Source organism: Octopus bimaculoides, chromosome 2, assembly GCF_001194135.2.
Source record: "Octopus bimaculoides isolate UCB-OBI-ISO-001 chromosome 2, ASM119413v2, whole genome shotgun sequence".
NCBI lineage: Eukaryota > Metazoa > Mollusca > Cephalopoda > Octopoda > Octopodidae > Octopus > Octopus bimaculoides.
Window position 1 is genome coordinate 122,302,484 of NC_068982.1, and position 10,646 is coordinate 122,313,129.

At 37.3% G+C, this 10,646-nt stretch overlaps 1 protein-coding gene across 5 annotated transcripts in view; it reads right to left on the reverse strand.

Moving 5' to 3' along the window:
- Positions 1–10,646, reverse strand: part of LOC106877912 (protein FAM228B) — an 81,759-nt gene that overhangs the window by 58,975 nt on the left and 12,138 nt on the right. The gene's annotated exons all lie outside the window — the stretch shown is intronic.

Below are 10,646 nucleotides of genomic sequence, written 5' to 3' on the forward strand. Positions count from 1 at the left end.
TAATAATAATAATAATAATAATAATAATAATAATAATAATAATAATAATAATAATAATAATAATAACAACAACAATAACAACAACAACAACAACAACAACAACAACAACAACAACAAAAACAACAACAACAACAACAACAACAATATTGATAATAATAATAATAATGGTTTCAAATTTTGTCACAAGGGCAGCAATTTGGGGGGAGGGGATGAGTCAATTACATTGGCCCCAGTGTTCAACTGGTACTTATTATTTTATTGACCCCAAAAGGATGAAACACAAAGCTGACCTCAGTGGAATTTGAACTCAGAACGTAAAGATGAATGAAATGCTACTAAACATTTTGCCCAACATGCTAATGATTCTGTCAGTTTGCCGCCTTAATGATAATAATAATAATAATGTTTTCTTTATTAACCACTAAGGAGTCACAAAAAAATATTGGGTACAGGACAATATGATGTGGCGTAACATAAAAGGCATGCAAAAAGTAAATACCAGTAACAATATAAAATTATGATAATGAGTAATTCCCCAGAAGAGGGAGACTTCCTAGGACTACTTATGGAGACCTCACAAAACCATGGTCCCTCTGACCACTAGGGCAAGTGCCCTCTCCACAATGTCCTCCTTCAATCTACAGGCGTATGCTCAGTGTAGGCCCGTTCACTCAGACTATTCTTGCAACATTCATCCACCTTTTAACAAAATTACTGAGAGGCAGCAATTCGCTCTCTACCCTCATTTTCCTTTTCAAGTGAAACTTGAAAAAGTTGATGAGGGCTTGACCAAAGCATCTCTCTTCAGTCTTTTCAGTCTGGTCCACCACACAACCTCTTTCACTAAGATTACTAGATAAAGAAACACTACCTGCCCTTCTCAGCCAAAGGAAAATGATGGAATGATTTTCACAATGGACTCAGCCAATAGCTAGATCTGTCTTATATGTGACAGCAGGTGTTTGACATAAACCCACAAGTCAGCAATGCTCAGGCACTGGATGAAAACATGCAGAACAGTTTCATCACTCTGCATGCGATTTGGGCAATACCGGGTGAATGCATTTCCATACCTGTAGAGTTTATCCTGAAATTGGCAATGCCTCCCCAGTAGCACTGCCAGGTCAAGGATTTGGGGATTTTATCCCTGGCCCAAAAGTTCTCTGGAACAGACCAGCCAGTTGATTTTCATCAACACCTAGCCTCCCTGAGAACACTACTGTACTTTCCAACCACTGTAGAACACTAGAGAGTGAACTTCCACTAATCACATTACCCAACTGACAGAGGGCTGTTAGTGCCTGATGACACTCTATGTGCAGGTATCCTGCTTTGGTCTACACTTGACCCAGGACTGAAGCTCAGTCAAAAGACATGTGGAAAATCCTGTCTGACAAACAGCATGCCCTGATGTCAACAGGATCAATGTGAAAGAAGAAGAAAAAATAAACAACTATCACGATTTGAAGTGGGAAAACATGGCTCAAAAAGATCAGTGCAAGTGTGAGGGTAGAACACCTACAAAAATCAGCATTGATTGGAACTGCAAGAATTCTTCGCAGGGTTCTTGAAGCATGACCAGTAAACAAAAGTCACCTTAGTCTGCTGGCAGTGGACAACTGACACTTTCCATTATACCAAGCAAAATAAGCTGTGAGTTTTCATATAATAATAATAATGATGATAATAATAATAATACTCTTTTACTCTTTTACCTGTTTCAGTCATTTGACAGTGGCCATGCTGGAGCACCACCTTTGATCGAGCAAATCGACCCCAGGACTTATTCTCTGTAAGCCTAGTACTTATTCTATTGGACTCTTTTGCCGAACCGCTAAGTTACATGGACATAAACACACCAGCATTGGGGGGATAAACACAGACACACAAACATATACACACATACATATACATATATATATATACATATATATGACGGGCTTCTTTCAGTTTCCGTCTACCAAATCCACTCACAAGGCTTTGGTCGGCCTGAGGCTATAGTAGAAGACACTTGCCCAAGGTGCCACACAGTGGGACTGAACCCGGAACCATGTAGTTTGTAAGCAAGCTACTTACTACACAGCCACTCCTATGCCTAATGATAATAATGGTTTCAAATTTTTGGCACAAGGTCAGCAATTTTCAAGGCATGGGAATAATCAATAACATTGACCTCAGTACTCAACTGGTACTTATTTTATTGGCCTTAAAAGGAAGAAAGGTAACGCTGACCTCTACAGAAATTGAACTCAGAACATAAAGATGGATAAAATGACATTTAGTATTTTACCCGGTGTGCAAACAATTCTGCCAGGACAACAACAACAACATCAACAGCAATAATAATTCTTTCTAATTTTAGCACTAGTCCAGCTAGTTTGAGGGGAGTTGGGGGTGCAAGTTGATTACATCGAGTTCAACATTCAACTAGTAGTTACTTTATCAACCCCTGAAATGATGAAAGGTAAAATTGGCCTAGGCAGCATTTGAACTTAGAATGTAGAGAGTTGGAAGAGATGCCACTAGCTAATGAAAAGAACATTAGGAAGCAGAGAGAGAGAGAGAGAAATAGATACAAAGAGAGAGTGAAAGAGAGAGAGAGACACACACACACACACACACATACACACACAGAAAGGTTGTTATACTGATTTTGGTACAATTGTATAAGTAGTGGTTTTGTAAAAGTGTGTCTGAATAAATACTTGAAAGTGCAAAAAAAAAAGCTATAAAACCAAACTGCTTTCAGTTCAAAACAGAAGCCTTCTTATTCTAGCTGCCAAGTAAAACTAAAGACTTGAGCCATTCTCCTCTGTCAATCTTTCTATTCTTGTGCTCCTTTCACAAATATTTACAGCATGTTGAAAATGAAAGCGGGCTTTTCTCTCCATTTTCACAGTCTATTTCAAGGAATACTGAAAGGGTGATATAGATGAAATCAGAGAGGAAAAGATCTGATTTTTAACCCTCTCATTTTAATCCTCTGCATTCCTCCTCTTGTCAAAGCCAGAAGAAAAATATTTGTTTCATGATCCTTATCAAAGAAATGTAGTAAGCAGTGGTCATCTTTGAAAATCAGCTAAGCTGATGTACAAACCATCAACACAATTATCATTTTCATTGTCATTTGATGCTTGTTTGTGGTCTTCAGCCAGACATTCTGTTGCCTGAAGCAGCTTCATGGAAATACACTAGATATATAGTGGCGGCATCATTAGATCTCTACATAAGAATCATAAGCTAAAGTCACTGTAATTTTAATGTCAACTATTTTTATAGTTGCCAGCATTGCTAAGTAAAGTTAAGAAAAATAAACAAGACAAAACAAAAATCCTGTATTTTTGCTTTACCATTTATAAATCCGTTGGAATTTATCGAGAACAAAACACATACACTGTGTACTCTGCTTATTTCTTATGAGATATTCAGGTTACAACAACTTCCTCGCATTCTTTTTTTTTTCTGGTGATATTTGTACCAGCTTTGCATATAGTATATTTATTAATTTTAACATTTATAACATTTTAGAACAATGACATTTACAACAGAGAATAACAATGTCAAAGTTTATTGCGATAATATATGTTAATTGCATGGATTATTTATTCATTTGCTTTCTTTCTTTCTATTTCTGAGAATTTTTATAAAAGTAAAGGTCATGAGAGAACTGGTAAGAAGGTGAAATACTGAGCAAAACATTTTACTTGTTCTTAGATTTGATTATAAAAATTTGATAATTATATTTCATAAGCAGTATAGAACAATAATGATTTCTTTTGCCAAATCAAAAGGCTTTTTTTATTGTCGTTATTGCTTTTGTTGTTGTTGTTTTGCTCAACAACAACAACAAAAAGACAATAAAAAAGTCATGAGTAAAACAGCTAGTTTTAAATCTCTGAATGAGATCCAAGTAGTAACTATACTGCATCGTAAAATCTATTTGCCAATGTAAGGTAGCAGTCCTGCGTAGGACCATGTTACTACCTTTTAATCCCAGGACAACATCATTCCCAGCTGGTTATTGATACACGATCTGTGTCTGAAATATACTGTGAGCAAGGATCAAATAGAACTATTATCAAAAGCACTCCAGTAATGACAATCTTGTCTTTTATCAAACAAACAACAAGATTTTTTTTTATAATTTCAAGGGAGAAGTAAATCCATACTCACTATCTTATTGGAACTTAGTTCATCAACCTTACAAACTATAATATTGCCTCAACAGTAACGATGATGGTGATGATGATGAAGATAACAATGGTGGTGGCAATGGTGACAGCGATGGTGACAACAAGGCTGATAATGTAGATTCTTTTATGAAATCTACACAGATGTTCTAACAGGCTGAGTCTTTCTGGTTCCATCACACTTTTGTACATGATGACAACTACAGCTGTGCACATCATGTTACCTCAACTGCCTGATTGATCTTCATCCTTCTCATTGAAACATACCAACCAGGTTACACATCTGAGATGAAGCAAAAATTTTCAGATTCATATCTCTTCAATTCAACTAAGAACACCATATGAATGTTCAATTACATTAAATATATTCCAAAGAGAGAATTAAAGACTCTTATTTGCCTACTTTGGAATGGTTAGCACTGCTTTTTTTATTATTCAAACCACTATTTTATGTTTTCTAAATAAATTACCTAATTTGTTAGTTCCTTATCTATCGATTCCTTTCAATCAACACTCATTCTGAATTCTATTCCATATTAAATTGTCCTCTCATTGCTCTAGAAATTAAAAGCTTCAGGAATGAAACGCTTAGTCAACCAGCAAAACTTCATATCACTCAACCCTTGATCATGAGGCATCTTGAAAATCAAGAACAAAGTATAAAGTAACAGAAAGTATAACAAAAAAAAAGAAGCATTGAAATAAAAGATGACTAAGTGGAACAATCATCAAATAAATACATAAATATATATTAGAATAGAGAGAAAAAGAGAATAACAAGATTGCTTTTTATAACACAAACAAAATTGAATTGATTGACTGAGAAACACAGCACTTAATAATAACAGAAATAAAAAGTGCTTATGAATATGAGTAATAACATGACAGTTATAATACAGTCATATAATGTTTAATAAATAGAACATGTTAGTTCAAAGTTGACGAATAGTTAAGTCCAGAAAGATTCTTCAATGCATGAAGTTAAATTATGTTTGCAATAAAGCTTTTGAGAGGGACCCCTGATCCCTTATCTGGTGGTCAATATGGAAACTAGGGATAGATAAGTAGCAGGTGAGAGCTGGGAAAGCCATGTAAAGAGATGCTACCAGTAAGGTGAGGATTGGCAACAAGTACAGCAAAGAATTCAGGATACAAGTAGGGGTTCACCAAGGATGGGTCCTATGTCCCCTCTTGTTCATCACAGTCCTCAAGGCAATAACAAAAGAATTTAAGACAGGCTGCCAATGGGAGCTCCTCTATGCTGATGACCTTGTTCTTATAGCTGAATCACTACCAGAAATAGAGAAGAAGTTCCAGGTATGGAAGCAAGATTTAGAATAAGTAGCTCATGGGTCTCCACATGCATGCTTCTATGTGTAAGAAAATGAATCAGTGGTTCCCAAAGTGGGTGGTACTGCACCCCCTGGGGGAGGTGGAAAGATCCGGAGGAGGTGGTGAAGAAAAGTGGGGTGATAATGAGGTGGCCAAAAGGGGGCAGTAGATGTAACAGCAACAAAATAATGGGTTAATTAGGTTAAGTTTAATTTGTGAAATACAGTTGTTTTGAATTTGCTTCAGAAAGTGGTCTATGTTTATGGTGGTGAGTGAAGTGGGGAGCACTAGGAACATGACCAGGGCGCCAAGGGGGTGGCAGCCTCAGAAAATATGGGAACCACTGATTTAGAAGTCTATGTTATCAAGGTATATGCAGTTACCTCTGCATTGCCAAAGACTAATTGCTGCCTTAATAATAACAAGCTGAACCTGTGAAAAATTCACGGAAAACATAAAAAAATGTAGGCATCTGTAAACAGTGTACTGGTGCCATGAGAAATGTTTGTATATTATGACGACCTTTATGTTCTGAGTTCAAATTCTGCCGAGAACGACTTTGCTTTTCGTTCTTTTGGGGTCGATAAATTAAGTATCAGTTGTCAACTGGGGTCGATCTAATCAACATGGCCCCCTCCCCACAAAATATTCAGGCCTAGAAAAGTATATTGTGACATTTACAGAATATAGAAAGTAATATAACACCAATGGCTACATAATCCAACCAAAATATCTCAGTTACACAAATGTAAACAGAATTATTATTTAACCTTAAAATACATCATACATATTCAAAGAACCTTAATGTACAAATTGAAATGCAAAAGAATGAAATAAATGGATTTATGAATGAAAGTTTGGTAATTGTGTTTATTTCCATGTGACACTTATGATTGCAAACACGTTTTAACTAACCTAAACTATACACACACTCACACACACACACACACAAATACATTTATATAAATATGTCTCGAGTTGCAGCTGTAATTCAAAGGGGCCAGCCTTGTCATATTCTGTGTGAGGCTGAATCTCCCTGAGAATTATGTTAATGTTATGCATGTCTGTAGAGTACTCAGCCATTTGTGAGTTAATTTTATCCTCATGTGGTAATGAAAAGTGAAATTGACAACCAATATTTGCTGTGTGTATGTATCTATGTAAGAACTTTTCTTTGGATTTATGCATCTACTGTCTCTCACTTTCTCTCTTCCTCTTTCACTTCTTTTGTGTCCCTCTTCTCTCCTGCTTTTGATTTAACAATGTGTATATGTATCTATGTATCTACTTCTCTTGTGATGTGATAAACAATTAAAAATACAAAACGAATGCCGTCACCACTCACTCTCTCTTTCCCTCTCTCTCTTTCTCTCTCTCTCTTTCTCTCACTTTCTTTCTCCCTCTCCCTTTCTCTCTCACTCTCTCTCTCTCCCTTACTTCCTCTCTGTCCTCCTCTCTCTCACTTTGCCACTTCTTTGAAATAAGTGTGATGCACACAAAAGGTATGTACAAAAGCAAAAAGTTAGCATATTAATATTATTGATAATAATAATAATAATAATAATAATAATAATAATAATAATAATAATGATAATAATAATAAAACAACAACAACAACATTGAAACCTAATTCATCTGCTGAGATTGTTGAAATGCTTGAGCAGATATGTGTGTAAATGTGTGCTGTGTGCAAGAGGTACAATGCAGGGGAGTCTTAGCTAGACTGCATGTAGGCAAGAGACATTTAAACAAGTTCTTCTGGGTGGGAAGCAATGATGGATTAGGTGGCATAGGTATTCTTTTGGCAGAAAAATAGGTGGATAAGGTGACTGAGGTAGTCAGGGTGTGTGATAGGATTATTAAGCAAAGATTAGTCCTGTTTAATGTAACAATGTTATTTATCTCTGCACATGCTCCGCATTTTAGACTTGTAGATATTCAGAAGGACTATTTCTATGAATCCTTTCTGCAGACTATCTTGATGATGAAAGACAATGATGTCTTCATCTTGGCAGGGGATTTCAATAGCCACATTAGAAAACACTGCAATGGTTTTCATGGCGTGCATGGAGGTTATGGTTTTGGTTCCAGAAATGAAGAGAGAACAAGGTCATTAGAGTTCTGTGATGCAAATGACATAATGGTTTGTGATACCAACATCAGGAAATCTGTTGGCCATTTGATCACTTATCACTCTGGTTGGCACACTAGCCAGATTGACTACATCCTCACCAGAAACAGGGATAGGTGTATGCTTGTGAATGCAAAGTCTTTTCCGGGTAAAGAATGTACAACTCAGTATAGGTTAGTGGTTAGTAATTTCGGACTTAAGGCTAGAAAGATTCTGAAACAAACTGATATGGAAAATGAGGCTATGGAAACTCAAGGATCCTGCAAATGGGCAGAGATTTAGTGATGTCCTTAATAAAACCTTTGATGAGAAGGAGATAGAGATAGAGACATATGACATAGAGTTCAATTGCAAATTCTTATGGGACAATCTACTGAGGGTGACAGACCAAATCTGTGGTTGGAGCAAAGCTTCTGCCAGACCAAGGGTGACATGGTGGTGGAACAGTGAGGTTGACAGGGCTATAAAAGAGAAGAGATGGGCTTGGAAAAAGTGGAAGAGTTGGGGTAGTAAAGTGCCATATCAGATAGTCAAAAGAGAAGCTAGGCATTAGGTGTGTCTAGTTAGGGCAGAAGAAGGAAAGAAGAGGTTTGCCAATGTCTTACATTGTGAAGATCAGAGATTTGAGGTGTTCCGGATTGCTAGACGGTGTGTTAGAGCAAATCAAGAAGTTGTGGGAGACAAGTGTGTATGGAAAAATAATGGTGTGCTTGCTCATAGTGATCCCGAAAAGAAAGAAATGTGAGAGAGCTACCATGAAAGACTACTAAGTGCGGAGAATGAATGGGAGAGAGGGAGTCTTCCTCGTGTAAACCCAACAGAGGAACCAACTATCCTAGTTGAAGATAAGGTAATTAAAGATATGAAAACAAGGATGGCTGCTACCCTATCAGGAGTCACTGCTGACATGCTTAAGATATTGGGCAGAGTTGGATACAGTCTAGTCACCTGTATAGTTAATCAGGTTACAGTTAATCAGGTTATTCAAGAAAGTATAATCCTTAGTGACTGGTGTAGCAGCATTAATAATCAGCTGCTACAAGGGCAAGGGAAATGCCTAAGATAGAAATAATTACAGAGGCATCAAATTGTTGGACAAGGTGAAGAAAGTTGCAAAGTGAGTTAGAGCCCAATTAATTATTGTCCTGGGGAGAAGCACTATTGATGCTATTTTGCATGTGCATGAACTACAATGCTACATGGGAGTGAGACATTGGCCCTGAATGCAAGGACATGCAAAGACTAGAGTGATTGAAGCTGGTATGCTCTGCTGGATATGCAATGTAGGTAGGTACAAGACGAATTATATGCAGTGTGCAAGAGAAGAGACTGCATTGGTTTGGTCATGTGATGTGTATGGGTGTAGATAGTAGCATACAAAAGTGCCAATCACTTAAAGTGGAGAGAAGTTGCAGAAGAAGGGAGACCCAGGAAGACATGGGATGAAATATTGAAAGCTAATCTCAAAACACTGAGCCTTATGAAGGAGATGACAGAGGACTGAGATATGTGGTGCATTGCTGTACTCAAGAAGACCTGCCCACCACAACAGAACTGATACCCTAAAATCATGGAGCTATATAAAAAATATCAGTGTGGGTGCGGTGCCATGTAAAAAACATTGGTGTTGGTGCCACAGAAAAAGCACTGGTGACAGTGCCACATAAAAAGCACCCAGCACACTCTGTAAAGTGGTTGTTATTAGGAAGGGCATCCAGCTGTAGAAACCAAGACAAAACAAACTATGGAACTTGGTGTCGCCCCTGGCCTTGCCAGTTCCTGTCAAGCATGGAAACTGGATGTTAAATGCAGCTGTGTGGTAAGAAGTTTGCTTCCCAACCACATGGTTCTGGGTTCAGTCCCTCTGTGTTGCACCTTGAGCGCCTTGAGCTTTGGCGGCCTCAAGCTGACCAAAGCCTTGTAAGTGGATTTGGCAGACGGAAACTGAAAGAAGCCTGTTGTGTGTGTGTGTGTGTGTGTGTCTTTGTGCCTGTATTTGTCCCCCACTACTACTTGACAACTGGTGTTGTTGTGTTTACATCTCTGTAACTTAGCAGATCAGTAGAAGAGACTGATAGAAAAAGTACTAGGCTTAGAAATTAAATAAGTACTTGGGGTTGATTACTTTGACTAAAATTCCTCAAGGCAGTGCCCCAGGACGTCAGCACTCTTATGACTGAAACAAGTAAAAGATAAAAATTTGTATGTGTAGGTATATCTATCTATCTGTCTATCTAACTCCCTATCTATCTATATATGTATGTATATATCTGTCTATCTAAATATATATCTATCTATTTATCTAACTATATGTATGCATGTATGTATGACACATGTACATCGTAGTCATGGTCATCAACGGTGCCATGTAAATGGCACCCACCCATGAATCGTAGTCATGGTTGTTGTTGGTGTCATGTAAAAAGCACCTGTACCAGTCACATGTAAAAGCAACCATTACACTCCTAGAGTGGTTTGTGTTAGGAAGGGTATCCAGCTGTAGTAAACCATGCCAAATCAGACTGGAACCTGGTTCAGCTCTCCAGCTCATTAGCTCCAGTCAAACCATCTAACCCATGCCAGCATGGTGTGTGGACATCAAATGATGATGATGATGATGATGATATATATATGTTAATAAAAGCGGAATTCTGTCTGTTCATCTGGGATCCTTTTATCTCAGTCTACATTTGCTCTGCATAGATATATTATACTTTTTTGGAATCAGCATTGGGATCTTATTTAAAAGCAATCTGGTTATTATTTCTAGCAGATTAAACAACCGTGAGAGGTTTCAATGCTATAATACAAGAGTTACCTCCCTTAATTTTAAGTTTTAGTAAGGAATTTAGTGGTTCTTTTATCTTTTCTAGTGATAAGACTGCAGCTATACTGGGGAACCATCTTAAATTTTAATCGAACAAATCAACACCAGTTCTTTTTTTTTTTCTTTGTGCCTGGTACATTTTTTATTGACCTCTTTTACCAAACCT